The sequence below is a fragment of the Pinus tabuliformis genome, chromosome 5_2 (genome assembly GCF_031772625.1).
Source record: "Pinus tabuliformis cultivar Carrire ecotype Pingquan chromosome 5_2, CPIR1, whole genome shotgun sequence".
NCBI lineage: Eukaryota > Viridiplantae > Streptophyta > Pinopsida > Pinales > Pinaceae > Pinus > Pinus tabuliformis.
Window position 1 is genome coordinate 822944008 of NC_142306.1, and position 16224 is coordinate 822960231.

Genomic DNA, 16224 nt, shown 5'->3' on the forward strand with positions numbered 1-16224 from the left:
ATAAACATGTGTTAGCCACCTAAGAATAGTGACTGCCCTCATTCGTACAAATGACATAAATATACTAAAAAATGATGCATAAGTTATGAAAAATGAAGGGTTGAGCAAGGGTAGTTAGGTCAAATGAGCCCAAAATGTTACCAAATTTGGGGATCATCATCACCCCCCAGCTAAAATGATTGCTCATCCTTGAGCAACTAATCCAGCTCCTCGTCCTTCATTGCCTTCACTGCCACCCTCACATCCCAAGCTTCTGCAGTAGTGTCCTCCTTACTGACATGGAACCCAGCGTTTCTTTCCACCTCTTCCCACTGTTCATGCTCATCTTTCTCTGTGCTGCCTTCCATCAATCCTAACAGCAGAGATGGGCTTAGCTTGAGGCCAATCCAGCTGGCCTGGAGGTTCTGCATGGATTTCTTATAGAGGGGCACCCGTACTAGAACTTCCCTCATTCGAGTTGGAGTATGATATTCTCTGATTTTTAGACTGTGGGCCAATGTATTCCATCGGCGGGTGCAAGCTTGAACACAATTGTCCCCTAGCAGTCTCTCCATATCCTTGAAATGCGCTATGGCCTGGGCCTGCTGATCCATATATTTCAATAAAGCTTGAGGGTCGGTGGATAAGTGTTGGTGTGCTGATATTAATGCAGTTGGATCCCCTGGTTCTGCTCTAATTAGTAATGGTTCATTCAGCTCTCGGTTCATGACCGCTTTGGCTTCTGCTGCTCTTTTGTCTTCATGGTTCAACCATGAGGCAAATTCCATTAACTGCATATCCCCTAAGACCGTGTTGGGATCCCATGAAGTCACATTAGGAAGGGCCAAATTATGGAGGTAGAACTCCGATAGTTTGGCCTTATCCTCTGATGAACTGGTATTGCATAATTCAGTGAACTGCTACAGGTCTTGGAGCTGAGAGATACCCCTTTGCACCAAGGTATTGATTTGAAATTGCAGCCATTGGTCTCTCAGGTACAGGCCATAGGATTTGGCCGGCTGTCTGCATTGTATAGCATCCATTGCCCAACTGGCCATGCAGGCCAATTGTGCCTCTTTCTGCTGCAACTGCTGTTTGAGAGCTTGTATCTCAATTTGTGCTTGCAGCTCCCCTTCCTGTAGATTCGTGGTTGGCTCCCCAAGACCGACTTGCGATCTTTCTCTTCCTTGCTGTTTTGCTGTGGTGTCCCCTGAGGATGTGCCCGTTCCTTTCCTCAGCTCCTGTAGCTGCAGTCTAAGTTTTTCGTTTTCTTCTTGTAGGAACACCCGCTGGCAATTTTCCACGTGTTTATCCATAGCTAATTCCTTTCTTGCCTCCTTGAGTTGCTCCTCCAAGGGGCCTATGTCCGCCACACCTTTTGATTTGGCTATTTTCATCCACGTGTGGGTTCGTACTCTCTCTTCCTCCAATGCAAAGAACAGTGGCACAGTGAATTTCTGTGGTATAATTTTGCCAGCTTCTAAGAAGTTATAATATGAGCTCAGACTTGGCTGAGGGCTAGGCTCCAGAATATGCTCTTTCTCTTCTTCTCTTGGTGGCTCTACTTCGTCCTCCCTCGGTGGTGATGAGGGTGCTTCTCCTTCCATCCTCTCTGTCTCCTTAAGCCGGGCTAAGGTTTCTTGTAGAGCAGCTTAAGCATCTTGTAGCCGGGCTTTTGAGGCCAACTGGTCCAACCTCTCTTTCCAAGTAGTTGTTTTCGGGCTCCCCCTCTCATAGGTGACTGATATCTTTGAGGGGGACCTCTCCCTGGGCGAAGTAGGGGCATCCTCTATAGTGATTGGGCTGCTGGATGGAGGTTGTGGCTTGCCCGTTTTTATTCTCACACTTCTCCTAGCTTTAAAATATAGAGGGGCCTCCCTCTTTCTCTTTTCCTTTGGCTTAGGAGGTGTACTGAGGGCGGCCAGCACGGCTGCTGCCTCCCTTGCAACAATGTCGGCTTTCTTTTCCTTGGGTTTTCCTTTCTCAGGGCTTCCTATAGAAGGCCCTTTTTCAGCTGATTTCTGGCTTCCTGTAGAAGCCGGTTTTGGTTTTCCTGTAGAAACAGGTGGCACCGTTTTAGTTTGTTTTGCTGAGTGGGCTTTGCTTTTTGACTTGTTCGAGGCTGCTGTCGAGGTGCCTTTACTGACATGGACCTGCTCAGTCTTGTCCACCCTGCTTTTTAATCTTTTCTCTCTGGCCGTCAACATGGGTGTGTCATCCTTCTCTTTGGCACCCTTTTTCTCTTGTTTCTTCTTTTGCTCTTTCTTCGGTGCTTTGGCCATGGGTCTCTGGCCTTTTTCTTTCTTCTCTGTGGGTACTGACTCCTTCTCCTCGCTGCTGGAGGAACCAATCTCTTCGGTCAACATTTTTATATCACCATCCTTAGTCAAGTTTCGGAAGGCTTCCCACGAGAGAGGGACTTTGTATGTGTGGAGTGCATCCTCCACGAGGAGCTTAATGAGCCCGTGATGAGCTACCTGGTCTGGTGTGCCTTCTCTCAACTTGGTGGCACATTCAGTCATAGACTAAAGTAGAAAGTAGGGAATACTTAGTTTGTTCTCTGCAGGTAGGTCCATCTGATGCCTTAATTCTGTGAGTAGCCGAAAATGGTACCCATACACAATGCTAAACCTACCTTCGCAGGTGATGTATTTCATAATTTGGAGGCTGACTTCGCTCCAAAGTGGCAGTAAGCTAGTTCTACGAACCTTGTTCTTATCTTCCGAGAATTGCTCCTCTGGTGGAAAGAATTCCTTCTTAGCCTTCTGGCCTAATTTCCTCTCTTCTTTGTCCCATGGTACCCCCATTGGGAGCTCAGTAACTCGGCTGATGAACTGTGGGGTGAGTCTGAGAATCAAACCCCTCAAATTGACAGTGGCCAATGTTTTTGATTTTGGCTTCAGAGCTCGCAAGAACTCCTCTGCCACCTCATCATCATATCCTTGTAATTTGTCGCAGAACGACATCCATTGTGCGCGAGTGAACATCGCTACCACCTCAGGGTTCTCTCTTAATTTCTTTGAGTCGGTCGGTTCCTTTCTGATGAACCCACCTGGCATGGTGAAGACCTGCTACGTTAGCTGGAGGTGGCGGATGCGTATTCAAAGATTAGCCTTTTGGGACAGAGCGTAGAATTACGCCTCTGCCACGCACACAATTCACGAAGACTATCTACAGATGAGCCTTAAAAATCACCTCCTGTAGAAAACCTTACATACACTTCGACGACAATTCATGCAAACGGAGGACAACACTTGTAATTTTTATGATCAGACTGTAGAACGTCGACTCCGCCACCCTCGAAACCAATTGCATGGGGGCACAGGTTCAGGCTTACCTTTTTAATTCGCCACCTTTGACGTGAAGAGACCAATTTTCCTCGTGGCAGTGAGCTTCCTGTAGCGGAGCTTTCCTGTAGAAGTAGTGCACGGGTTCTGGAGAGCACTGCAGTGGTTCTACGCCTTCTGTGCTGCTATCAGACGTTCGAACAGGCCGAAGACTTGGAGTGTCGCGCTTTAGAGGAATTCGGATGCTCACTCGACTTCTAAACGGCTGATGATAAATGCGTGGGGTGGCAATCTAGCCGATAGATTTGAATCCGGCGGAATCCGTGGTGCGGGGGTGAGCTGTCCCTGCCGGACCATTGGATGACGTCATCTACTCATTCCACTGCAAGTTCCCTGACTGTTGCATCATTCTCCGCAGATCCGCCACCGCCATTTCTATTAAAACGCGCTTCTCCCCGACTGGACGGTTCTCACGTGTCCACTACCCATTCTTTTTTCCACGATCACCATTCTACACATCCAACTAGACCATCTGATTGGTCGACGTGGCTAGTTGAATGGCCATACGACTTCTCAACCCGTTCATTTCATACTTGCAAACATTTCAAAGTAGTATTCATGTAATTCGACGAAAGAAAGGGTGAGGCACTTACCTGTGCGGCCGCGACATGATTTTCCAGGCTTCAGGACGACGATGACTAGATTTGCTTGCTGCTGCTATTTGCGCAGGCCCGGAGGTCCTTCCATTTCACAGGCTACTAATGATGAAGCTTGTGACTCGGCTGCATGTGCCCGCTTTATTATTGCATGTTGCAGGCGATTGAATGGTGTACACTCTAGTTGGCTGAACTGCTACGGGATTCCTGTAGGATGTCCTCTAGCAGTTTTTCCTCCTCGGGTGCATGCTGAACGGCGAAGACAATGGCATCACGATCACGCTCACAGGACCCTTGGATAGCTGTGATGAGTATTTCATAACACCTCGGCATCTTTTTCATTTGAGAATCGCTTCCTCTTGACAATTCAATGATCTGTTTTGATTGTGCAGGTATTTTCATTGCATGTCAACTGGGGTGGTAGAAGGAGGTGACAGCAGTGTGTGATGGAGAAAATAGTAGCTTGCATGCCTCCATGCCAAACCTTGGTCGTTAGATCTCCCCACACAATTAGTTCTGGGCCGTCCAAAACTTGTACAGGAAGTTTCCTGTAGAAATACAGAACTTCCTGTAGAAAGTCTGTAGCTTCCTATAGAAGACTAAGCTGTGATGAAATCGTGCCCATACCTTGGAGGAGATGAGTGTTTTCGGAGGAGGTGCTGGTAAGGTCGCCTGGCAGCATCATAAGGACCCTTGTCTTTGAGTTGAGGGACCTCTTCTCCTTCATAGAATACCTGCAACCTGCATGCATTGCCACATTGTGAACTTGATGTCCCTGTTTTTTTGTTTTTTTTGTTTTTTTAAAAGATAGCAGGGGCGCCTCAATGAGGTTTTCACCCTTGCCATCTGCCTTAAGCGCCTCAGAGAGGTTTTCACTCAAGGGTCTTTTTCAAACCTTTTTGTTTTTTTGAAAGACAGCAGGGGCGCCTCAATGAGGTTTTCACCCCTACCATCTGCCTTGGGAGCCTCAAAGAGGTTTTCACCCAAGGATCTTTATTTATTTTTTTATTTTTTTTATTTTTTTTAAGATCTTCAGGGTATGCCCAAAACAGAGGCAGAACCCTTCTCTATGACCAGCACTGATTTCTCCACAGTTTTGATGAATTCTTGTCTTGAGAGAGGTTTCCTGTAGATCTTCAGTCGATGCCCATTGACAAGCATGGGGATGGCCTCCTCATCAATGGTCCGAATAAGAATAGATCCATTGTCATGACATTTTTCCACTGCATATGGTCCTAGCCATCTGGTTCTCAACTTCCCCTTGAAATATTTATCCCTGGAATCATACAACAGCGCCCAATCTCCTGGCTGAAATTGCTTGTCATTGAGGTGTTGGTCATGCCACGCCTTCCTCTGAAGTTGAACCACTTCTGAGTGAAGAAGGGCCTGCATTCGGTGCTCGTCCGATCCGTTCAGCTGCAATAACCTTTCTTGTTGGGCATGGCTGAGATCTAGGTCTAGGTGAGCTGCCATCCTCAAAGTGTTGTATTCAAATTCAATTGACAGCAAAGCTCTCTTCCCATAGACCAGCTCATAAAGTGTGAAGCCGGTTGTGGTCTTCCAAGTGGTGTTGTAAGCCCATGTGGTCTCAACCAGGCGATCTGCCCAATCTTTCCTATTGCTGCTCACCACCTTAGTCAAAATCCCTTCCAATGCTCTATTGGTGACTTCCACTTGCCCATTTGCCTGAGGATGATAGGGGTGGAAGTCCTATGCTTGATTTTGTGATGAGCTAGTAGGTCTTCAATTAAGTTGGATGTGAACTGGCTTTCTTGATCGGTGACTAGCTCTCTTGGGTAGCCAAATTTGTAGAAGATGTTTTCTCTTAAGAACTCAGCCACCTTTTCTTCTATCGCTGCTTTGATTGCCTTAGTTTCTGTCCACTTTGTCAGGTAGTCTGTGCACACAATGATGTAAGACCTTTGCCTCGAAGGAGGGTTGATTGGACCCACAAAATCCATACCCCACTTCTCAAATGGCTCAAGAGTCACTTGAGGTTGGAGAGGCATCTCATCCCTTTGAGTCGGTTTCCCCATCCTTTGGCATCGGTCACATTCGCTGATATACCTTCTGACATCTTGATGAAGTGTGGGCCAATAGTAGCCTGCCTGCAGGATTTTGAAGGCAGTCCTCTTTGCTGAAAAATGTCCTCCACAAGGCCCATCATGACAGGTGAGGAGGATATCAAAGACTTCCTCCTCCCTTACACAATGCCTTAAGATCTGATCAGGGCCAAGCTTGAACAGGTTGCCCCCGATCCAAGTGAATGAGGCACTTTTTCTGACGATTCTGCTCTTCTCTCTTGAGGATAGGTGCGGAGGGAACTGTGCTGAAACAAGGTAGTTTGCTATATCAGCAAACCATGGAGAGAGTACTGAAATAGCAAACAGATGTTCATCAGGCATCTGGTCATCCATCGTTCCATCCTCATCTGCGGATAAATCCAATCTAGACAAAAAGTCAGCAACAACATTTTCTTTACCTGGTTTGTCAACGATAGTCAAATCAAATTGCTGCAAAAAAAGTAACCATCTAATAATACGAGCATTCACATCTGGTTTATTCATTAAATATCTAATTGCAGCATGATCATTATGTACAAATGTTTGATAGCTAGTGATATAATGTCGGAACTTGTTCAGTGCATGGACCACGGACAAGAATTCTTTCTTAGTTACAGTGTAGTTCAGTTCTACTTTGGATAAGTTTTTGCTAACAAAGTAAATGGCATATGGAAGTTTTTTTTCAACTTGTCCTAAGGCTGCCCCTATGGCTTTGTTCAAGGCATCAGTGTGGATGTGGAAAGGTAGGGCCCAGTTTGGACCTCTCAAGATTGGGGCAGAGACCAACTTGTCCTTTAATTCATTCAGAGCCCTCTGACAATCGTCATTCCATTTAAACTCCACATCTTTTGCCAAGAGGCCAAACAATGGCGAGGCTAGCTTGCTGAAGTCTTTAATGAATCTCCTGTAATACCCTGCTAATCCTAAGAAACTTCAAACATCCCTTACCTTTTGAGGAGGTGGAACCTTCTTGATGAGATCAATTTTGTTAGGATCCACCTATAACCCTTGGCAAGAAATGGTATGGCCTAGCACGGTCCCTTCAGTCATTAAGAATTCACATTTTTTAGGACTAAGGGACAGGTTCATCTCAATGCATTTGGTTAGGACTTTTCCCAGATTGGACAATGCTTCCTGGAAGTTGGACCCATAAGGAGTGAAGTCATCCATATAGAATTCCACCGCATCATGGACCAGCTCAGAAAAGATGCTCAAGACGGCTCTCTGGAAGGTGGCAGGAGCATTGCATAGTCCAAAGGGAAGAACTCGGTAGGCAAAGGTACCCCAAGGACAAGTGAAGGTGGTCTTATCTTGGTCTTCCGGGCTGATTTGGATTTGGTTGTACCCGCTAAACCCATCTAGGAAAGAGAAAAACTTCTTTCTTGCCAGTCCATCCAACACTTCATCTATGAAAGGTAGAGGAAAATGGTCTTTCTTGGTAGCTTTGTTCAGTTCTCAATAATCCACACAGATTCTCGACGTCCCATTTTTCTTGGGAACCAACACTAGAGGGGACACCCATTCGCTATCCAAGATGGGGTAAATGAATCCGACATCCAACAGTTTTTGCAATTCTTCCTTGACGATGTCCTTAAGGGCTGGATTCATTCTCCTCTGGGGCTGCTAACCGATTTACAATCCTCTTTGATGTAGATGTGATGGGTACAAACCGAAGGATGGACTCCTTTCATCTCCTTATAGCTCCAAGAAAAAGCATCTAGATGACTGGCCAACAGACTACACAGCTCCTTTTCCTGGGAAGGAGATAGGGAAGAGCTGATCTTTAACGTTCTCTCAGGGTCGAACTCCACATTTTTGACTCTGGGAGTGACAGGGTTGGTCGCACAAAGGTCCACTAAGGTGCTGGCTTGGGCATCCTCCACCAATTCCTCTAAGGATAGTGCACTGGGAGGTGGATTTCGGATCAAGGTCTCAATCAAATCATCCTCGGTTGGGGGATCTCCCCTAGTGGTGTCTAGGGTGCACAAAGGTGCTAAGTACACCTCATCCTCTTCTCCTTCCTCCAACCAAAGTGGTAAGTCATGCTCTAATGAAGGTTGGGCAGGAGGGTATAGGACTAGCTGCTTAGACATAGGACCATTTTTGATGGTCATGTTTCCTGCATGGCAGCTTATGTAAGCATCTGCAGTGGCTAACCAAGGCCTTCCCAAAATAAGAGGATATCCAGTGAGCTTTGCCTTTGGTTGCAGAACCAAGAAATCTGCGAGGTATTCCCAAGAGTCAATAGAGACCAAGACATCCTCCACAATCCCTTCGGGAGTCACGGTGGAGCGATTTGCTAGTTGTAGGACAGTCGAGGTCTTCCTCAAGGAACCCTGAAGGTTGAGTTTGAGCATGGTATCTCTGGTCATCACATTAATGGCAACCCCCAGATCAATCAAGGTGTGAGGTATGATGGTGCCATTGATGTGGACATCTACTACAGGACTCCCAGGATCTAGATACTTTGGGCAGATGACTTGTCCCAACATAAGGTCAGACAGTTGTCCTATGACATTGATGGTTGAAGCATCTCTCTTTCGCCTGCCTAGGTGTCTGAAACACTTTTCCTTAACCAGTTTGTTGTATATTGGTACATCTTTGATGGCTTGGAGAAGTGGTATTTTCACACATAACTGTTTGACTTCTCTCAGAAGCTCGTCCTCCTCTGGGTTGGGTTGTGTGGTGGTTGTTAGTCTCTCAGGAAAGGGTGGAATAGACTTCGGTTCACTTTCCTGTCTATCTTCCTCGTCCTCTGGGGGAGGAGGTTGGCGATCCGGAAGAGTCTTTCCAGATCGCAGATTGATCTCCTGGATCTCCACAGCATAGGTAGGGCATGATGTTTCCCCAGTATATACCTGCTGGGCCTGTCTGTTGTTGGGGTTCAGGTTCGGTTGAGCAGGCATTTGAGGTTTCCTTGGAGGAGCAGGATGTAATGGTTGTGGTTGAGCTGGTGGTGGAGGCAAAATGGCGGGAGGAGTATTGTACTGGGGCCTCCACCCCGATTGAGGTGGATTCCACTGAGGCTGTGGTTGGGCATGTGAGTGATACGAACGAGTAGTGGGTTGAGTATGGTACTGAGGTGGGTAAGACCATGGAGGTGGTATAGACCAGGAAGAATGAGCAGGGGGACCCCAGGAGGGCATAGGAGCGGATTGGTTGGGGTTGTAATAAGCTTGGGGTGTCCCTTGCATCCCCTGCTGGTAAGGTCTAGGTCCTTGTGGCCTCCTTTGGTTGAGGAAATAGAGAGGTTCAGTGGGGGCTTCTGTCCCTTGATACATGGCTTTAAGCCCAGGTAAGGTTGGACATTGGTTTGTGGGGTGGTCCTCCTCACAAACAAAACATACCTCAACCGAATGTAATGGGCATTCGTTCTTAGGGTGTTTCCTTGTACACCTAGGAAGAAGATAGCCAAGGCCCTCTCAGCTTCTTCTTTCTTCCGTTGGATTCGGAATGTATCAAGTTGCATGGAAATGGTCTGTCTCACCTCACTCTTGAGATCCTCTAATTGATTTGCAAACTCATGTTTGGAGAAAGGAATACCAGTTGAGAGGAGGTTTCCTCTACCTCTTTTCCGGGCTGCCCTAGAGTGGTTTCTAAACACAGTCTTTATGTCCTCATAAGACAGTTGGAAAATATCTCCTCCAGCTAGCATGTGAAGGGTATCTAAGATGTCTTCAGGGACTCCTCGGAGCAGGACCAACTTGAGGGATTCAGGGTCAAGTGTGCACCTGGCTCGTTTATAGCTAAGTTGGAACCTTTCCTCGTAATCTTCTAAGGACTCATCATTTCCCATGGTCATCCGAAAGATTTCTCCCTTGGTTTCCTTGGACCTACAGTAGTCCCGGTATTTGGTATTGAAAGCTTGCTGCATCTGAGCCCAAGTGGTGATACTGTTCCCAGGTAAGCCCATGAACCAGCGTAATGCTGCATCCTTAAGGGTTGAGGGGAAGAGTTTCAGCTTCTGCTCATCTTCATTATAGTCATAGGTTCGACAAAGGACAACAAACTCAAACAGGAAGGTGTCAGGATCTTCAGTAGTCAGTCCATGGAAGTGAGGTAAAGCGGAGGGGCTAATGTTCTTCATTTTCATGTCTCCATTGGTCTCTCGGATGGGGAAGGCACCTTCTATTCTCTCATCTTCTCCCCTATTGTCAGCCATAGCTCTAGATGGAATGGTCTCTAACTCTTCTTCTGCTATAGGATCTTCGTATATCTCAGGAGGTTCACCTATAGGTTCTTCTAGATCACTGTCACCAAAGAAGAGAGAAGGGTGACTCAGTGATGTGGTGGGGGTGTTGGGTAAGAATTTGCTTGTTTTATCTCGATTCCTACGAGGCATGAAATGGAAAGACTTTTGATTGCTTTCGTTTTTTTTTTTTTTTTTTCTGGTACTTGCAAAAACTGAAACAGATTGATCTACAACTAACTATCTTGCTGAAATGAAAATGCAGAATTGAAATGAAAGCAGGAAAGAACTAATCTACTTTGCTCAAATGAAATTGCAAGAATTGAAATGCTAGTCTACGCTTGCAGAATTGGAATGCTAATCTATGCCTGCAAAAATAAAATTGCGGAATTGAAATGTTAATCTATGAAAGCAGGAAATGTCTATGCTACTTTTGCAGAATGGAAATGAAATAAATTACTTAGTAGAAGGAGAGAGTAGGAAAATAGAAGAAAAGCAACAATTACTAATACTCTGACACTTCCCCGGCAACGGCGCCAAAAAGATGGTGGGCTCCAGTATTGTAGCAATAATGCTACAACTCCTGGAGCTTCCTTCTCTAATTTTATCAACCCGGTAGTTCGTAACAAACTTGGAAGCGACGGTGCTGTATGCACAAGTACTAGCTCTTGTCACAGCTGTCACTTGGTTAGCTGGCACAAGTCCGCTAGGGCTTAAGCCAACTTCTATGAGTTCTTAGAAGAAGCTTTTTAACCGATGAATGAAAGCTATCTCAAAGGAAATTAACCTACTGTAGGAAGGAACTGAAAGCCAAAAAGAATCACAAACCCTAATTCTACCAGCTAGTCCTACTGATGCAAAAGGTGGGAATGCAAACTACTGAAAGAGATGCCATTACTTCTAGGAAGGTGAGATGCATGTGTCTAGACTACTTTGATCTAAAGAAAACATATTTTTGTATTTTTGTTCAAGTTGTTGGAATTATTATGTGTGTGCTTCTAACTGGGTCTTGACTATGCAGGGATAGATCAAGGAGGGAAATGCTTGGAAAAGGTCAAGAAGGCTCAGAGAGGGTCTAAGGAATCCCTAACATCCTTTCAGAGAAGTTCACCAAGTCTGGATGCCAAGAAACCGTGTTTATGAGCTTCTACAGGAAGTCTGCAGGGGTTCTACAAGATGTTCAGGATTTCTACAGGAAGTTCAGTAATTCCTACAGGAAATTTAGTAATTCCTACAGGATGTTCTGCAATCAGATTTTTGGGTGATGGATGAGTGGAAGAGGCTGTATGGATGGATAGGGAGGTAGGAGGGGAGCTTGTGATGGCCTATGGACAGAGAGATGAAATGAAGAGGGGGTGTGCAAAGCTGGTTGGTCTAGAGGAGGGTAGAGGAAATGGAAGGCCGAAAAGGTAGAATCACGTGGGTGATAGAAGAGTTAGGAGGCAAGTGATCTAACTAGGAGATGAGTAGATGGCCTAGGCACGACTGAGAAGGATAAGGGAGTGAGGGAGTAGTACTGCACAGTGTAAATGAAACAAATCATCCATGTCCTACACATAACTGAAATTTCATCAACCTATTCTAATTGTGTTTATAAAACCAAAGAACAACAATGTGATTTTTAAGGAAAATCATGCATGGTACTGAAGCAAAGAATCATTCCACAAGATATGAACGCATGGACACTGCTACAAATGAGAACATTACATCAAAGCTTGTATGAACATGTAAAACAGTGTTTTTGGTGGGTGGCACGGTCTGCAATTCCAGTCCCTAAATAGAGATGAAAGTGAGTGTGCAATCAACCCTTTTTGGAACTCTGATTAACTCCAATCTCCTTACTCTAATCTAACTACTGAAGCAGCTCTGTTCATAAAACTAACCTACTTAACCACACCAAGAAATTCAACTCAGCAAACTGTGTTTCCAAATGCATGTAAAGGAAAAGAAATACAATGCTGAAAGAAAGGTAACAATACAAAGGAAGGAAGCCTTAGGCTCTCAGGTTGGGCCCAACCCTGAGAGCTATGGCTCCTTTAAGAACTCAGAACTGAACTCAAATCTGCCTGCTTTTCATTAAAAGATAATAGTCATAAGTCAAATAACATGCCACAAATGGCTTACAAAAGAGCAAAACAGAGCTATCAGCTCGTAGTTCAGAATATGCAACAAGGTTTCAAAAGTCCCCCTCGAAGGCTACAGCCTCATCATTTATACATTACGAGGGCCAAGCTGGCCTCCTAAATTGGTGGGGTTTGGCTGACCAAACTAAGAGTAATCTGCTGCTTCCTCAAAATCCATTTGGCTGCCTTCTAGCTCGATGGTGGTGGCTGTTGGAGCTCGGATTTGGGGGTGAAGATCACGAGGAAGGCCATTCAATGCTGTGGACAACCTTCCTACGAAATCTCAATCCCATCTTGGCTATCTCCTAGCCCTCATCTGCGTGGTTTTGCTCCATTAAATGTCAAAAAGACCTGAAATAAACATGTGTTAGCCACCTAGGAATAGTGACTGCCCTCATTCGTACAAATGACATAAATATACTAAAAAATGATGGATAAGTTATGAAAAATGAAGGGTTGAGCAAGGGTAGTTAGGCCAAATGAGCCCAAAATGTTACCAAATTTGGGGCTCATCACCTGCACTGACATGAAGTCAGTCTCGGAGTATGTACCACTGGTCTCAGACCAGTCTCAGCCGACCCGAAGTCAGCGTCATAGTATGTACAACTCCTACCACTAGTCTTAGACTAGTATCGCAGGCTCATAGAGTGTACTACTGGTCCCAGACCAGTCTCAACCGACCCGAAGTCACTGTCATAGTATGTATGACTCTCACTGGTCCTAGACCAGTCATGCACCGACACAAAGTCAGTCTCAGAGTATGTACCACTGGTCCCAGACGAGTCTCAGCCGACCCGAAGTCAGCGTCATAGTATGTACAACTCCTACCACTGGTCCCAGACCAGTATCATTGATCCCAGATCAATGGAGGACATCCTAGCATAGGGAGTATGGTAGATACAACGATGCGTCCATCGGTACTACTATGGTCCCTAACTTCATTTCCCTGCTCATTGATCAGATGAGAGGTACTTCCCATGAGTCCGAGACTACATGGGTAGGATGCCTCGACAGGAGAACTTAATCAATCCTGTCCTCACAAGGGAACACATCAATCATGCTACAATCGCCATGGAGAACACATCAATCCAGGCTGCCATGGAGAACACATCAATCCAGGCCTCACAGGAGAACTAATCATCCTACTACACAAGAGAGCGAATCATCTTATCCCACAAGAGAGCGAATCATCTTGTTCCAGTGCGCACCACCAGGGGAGGGTGAGTCACCCTGCGGTCATATGTTGCTCCAATAGAATTGCAAGCCCCCCAAAGCTCCCAGAGCTCAATGTACGCAACATGCAGGACCCTTTTACAAAGGTCTCTCGATGACTCCAAGTCGTTCGGGAAAATCACAAATTTGATCTTTCCTCAGGGCTCTGTCCTGTACATCATCTGAGTGCGATGGAGCCTCCTTGATCATCGACTTACCATATCCCAGATAAGGCAGTATTTGATGTCTATCTGTTGGAGCAATTGTCAAATACGTGATTCCTCAATAATCGAATCCCATCTCTGGTTGTCACAAAGAATCACAGTGGTATTCATCATGTGTACAAACAGCTCACTCAAGAGCTTCAGCAACCAAACTGCCTCACAGAAGGCCATACTATCAGCAATGTATTCTACCTTGGTGGTGCTCAGAGTCACCGACTTCTGCTTCCTGCTCATCCAGGATATCGAGGAAGATTTCAAAGAGAAACAACACTGAGCAGTGCTCTGGTGATCCTCCATACTGTCTGCCCACTCATCATTCGAATAATCATCTGGTTTCATATTTCTGGCAGTGTATCTCAATTCATGAGAGATTGTGCTCGGAAGATATCTTAGATGATTCTTGGCACCAATCTAGTGAGGCTCAACCAAATATGAGCTCACCATGCTAATTGCAACACAGATGTCCGGACGGAGGTTCTCTACGAACATCCCACTAGGGAAAAGTGTCTATTTAGAACTGCTCTATCCCACTAAGGTGTCACAGCTGCCTTAGAAACAAACAGAGAAAAACTACTTTTGTATTTTCTTTATGAACTATAGATAGAGAGGAATAGAAAGAACCAACCTGTGTCTTGCGCTAATCCTTTGATCCAATCCCTCTCTTCTTTGACAGTCTCTAGCTACCTGCTCCCTTACTTACCCAGCTTCACCAAGTACCTGTAAGATCATAGAAGAAGAACACTATACAAAGACATGGATCTATATTCATAAACAACTTAGGATCAGATTTAAGTTAACCAGACAAATGTAACAAGCATCAATCATACAAAAGCATGGAGGAAAAACTCAAATAGTTTTTATTGATAAACGAGAAAAGATCTAGGAGGATTTACAACCGATGGTTCCTGACCTAGCATCAACCTCCCAGCAAAGAAGCCCCTCTTCACCTCCAACAAAGCATAGATCACCCAATACTCTGATGTTTGTCTCAAAACCAACAGCAATTCCTTACAATATGCAAAATTACAGCCTCCGGATCTCTGAGATGAGGGATCCATATATAGATATGTGTAAGGAGGATGAGTCAGCTTGTGATTTGATTAGTGTCTTCTCTCTGTCAGTTCTTGCTTCCACTTGGAGACTGAAAGCCTCTTACTCATCCTTGGTCGAATTCAGTGAGGCAAGTGATGAGCCCCAAAAATGGATAATTATTTGGGCTCATTCAACCTCCTAATTCAACTTAATCCACCATTCTCATTAGTTTATTGCATGTTTTTTATTATATTTATGCTAATAGAGTGAATTGGGTTAGTCATTATGCCAACAAGTCTAATGGGTGCTTTGTGTAGCCTTTTTGGTCAATTTGGAGACAAAATTGAAGGTCTTAATGAGCACTTGGCAGCCAAATTCGTGGGAGAACAAGGGAGAGGATTTGTAGGAAGGTGTCCCCTTCATTTATGGGCCCTTGCCTTGAATTCTCCACCATCAGCTCGGAGTTCAAAGGCCACCAAATCAATTAGCACAAGGGCAGCCAAGCAAGTCAAGTAGGACTGCTGCTAACTACAAGTTTTGGGCAGCCGAGTCCCTAAAGTTTAGGAGGACTGTTGGGTCCTCAATTTGTATAAATAAGAAGGCTTAGAGCCTCATTTTGGTTAGCTAGTGGTTAGTCGCTTTTCTCAGCTAGTAGTTAGCCAGTAGTTAGTCATTTTGTAGTTTGATTTTTAGGCAATAGATTAGCTTTGCGTTCAGCTCATTTTCAAGTTTCCCTTGTGGACAGTTTTGATGTAACTCTTCTTTTCTTGCTCAATAAAGATGAATCCAGCTTTGCACCAGCTCTAAATCTCTCTTAGGAGGCTGTAGCTCTTGGGGTTGGGCCCATCTCAAGTGCCCAGTACCTCCTTTGTTTACTTTCATGTGTCTTTGCTGCATTCTTAGAGTAAAATTTGCTATTTAGATTTAAAACTTGTGTTATTTAGGTTGCTTTTGATGATTAAAGTAGATTTTCATGTTCAGATTGATTTGGATAGATTAATAACATAAAGGATCCTTGGAAAAAGGGGCTCAAGCACCTCTGATATTACCTCTCCCTCATTGGGATCGTGAGTTGGGACAAAGGTGACCTTGCTGCCCACAAAAATGTTGTTTTGCTTCACCATGCAAGTATTAGTGTTGGATTCTTAGTTGTCAAACTTGATATCAGTTTTTACTGCATGCTTAGGGTTATGATTGCTTAGTTGCATAGTTAGTTCATCTAATTTTGTGCAAATAAACTTCTGTTCCATTTCTTTTGCTATTATCTAGGTCAGATTAGGTCAAGGTAATTAGGTTCTTGATTTTCCAAGTCTTCATTTGTTAAATTTGAAAAATAACTTGCAGAGCACCTGTTATCCTTATCTATCTACCCATAATCCATCAGATAATCTGCTCCAACCCTTAGTCCATGATTCGTACCCTTCATTTGCCATACTTTCCCCATCTTGCCCTAATTCCT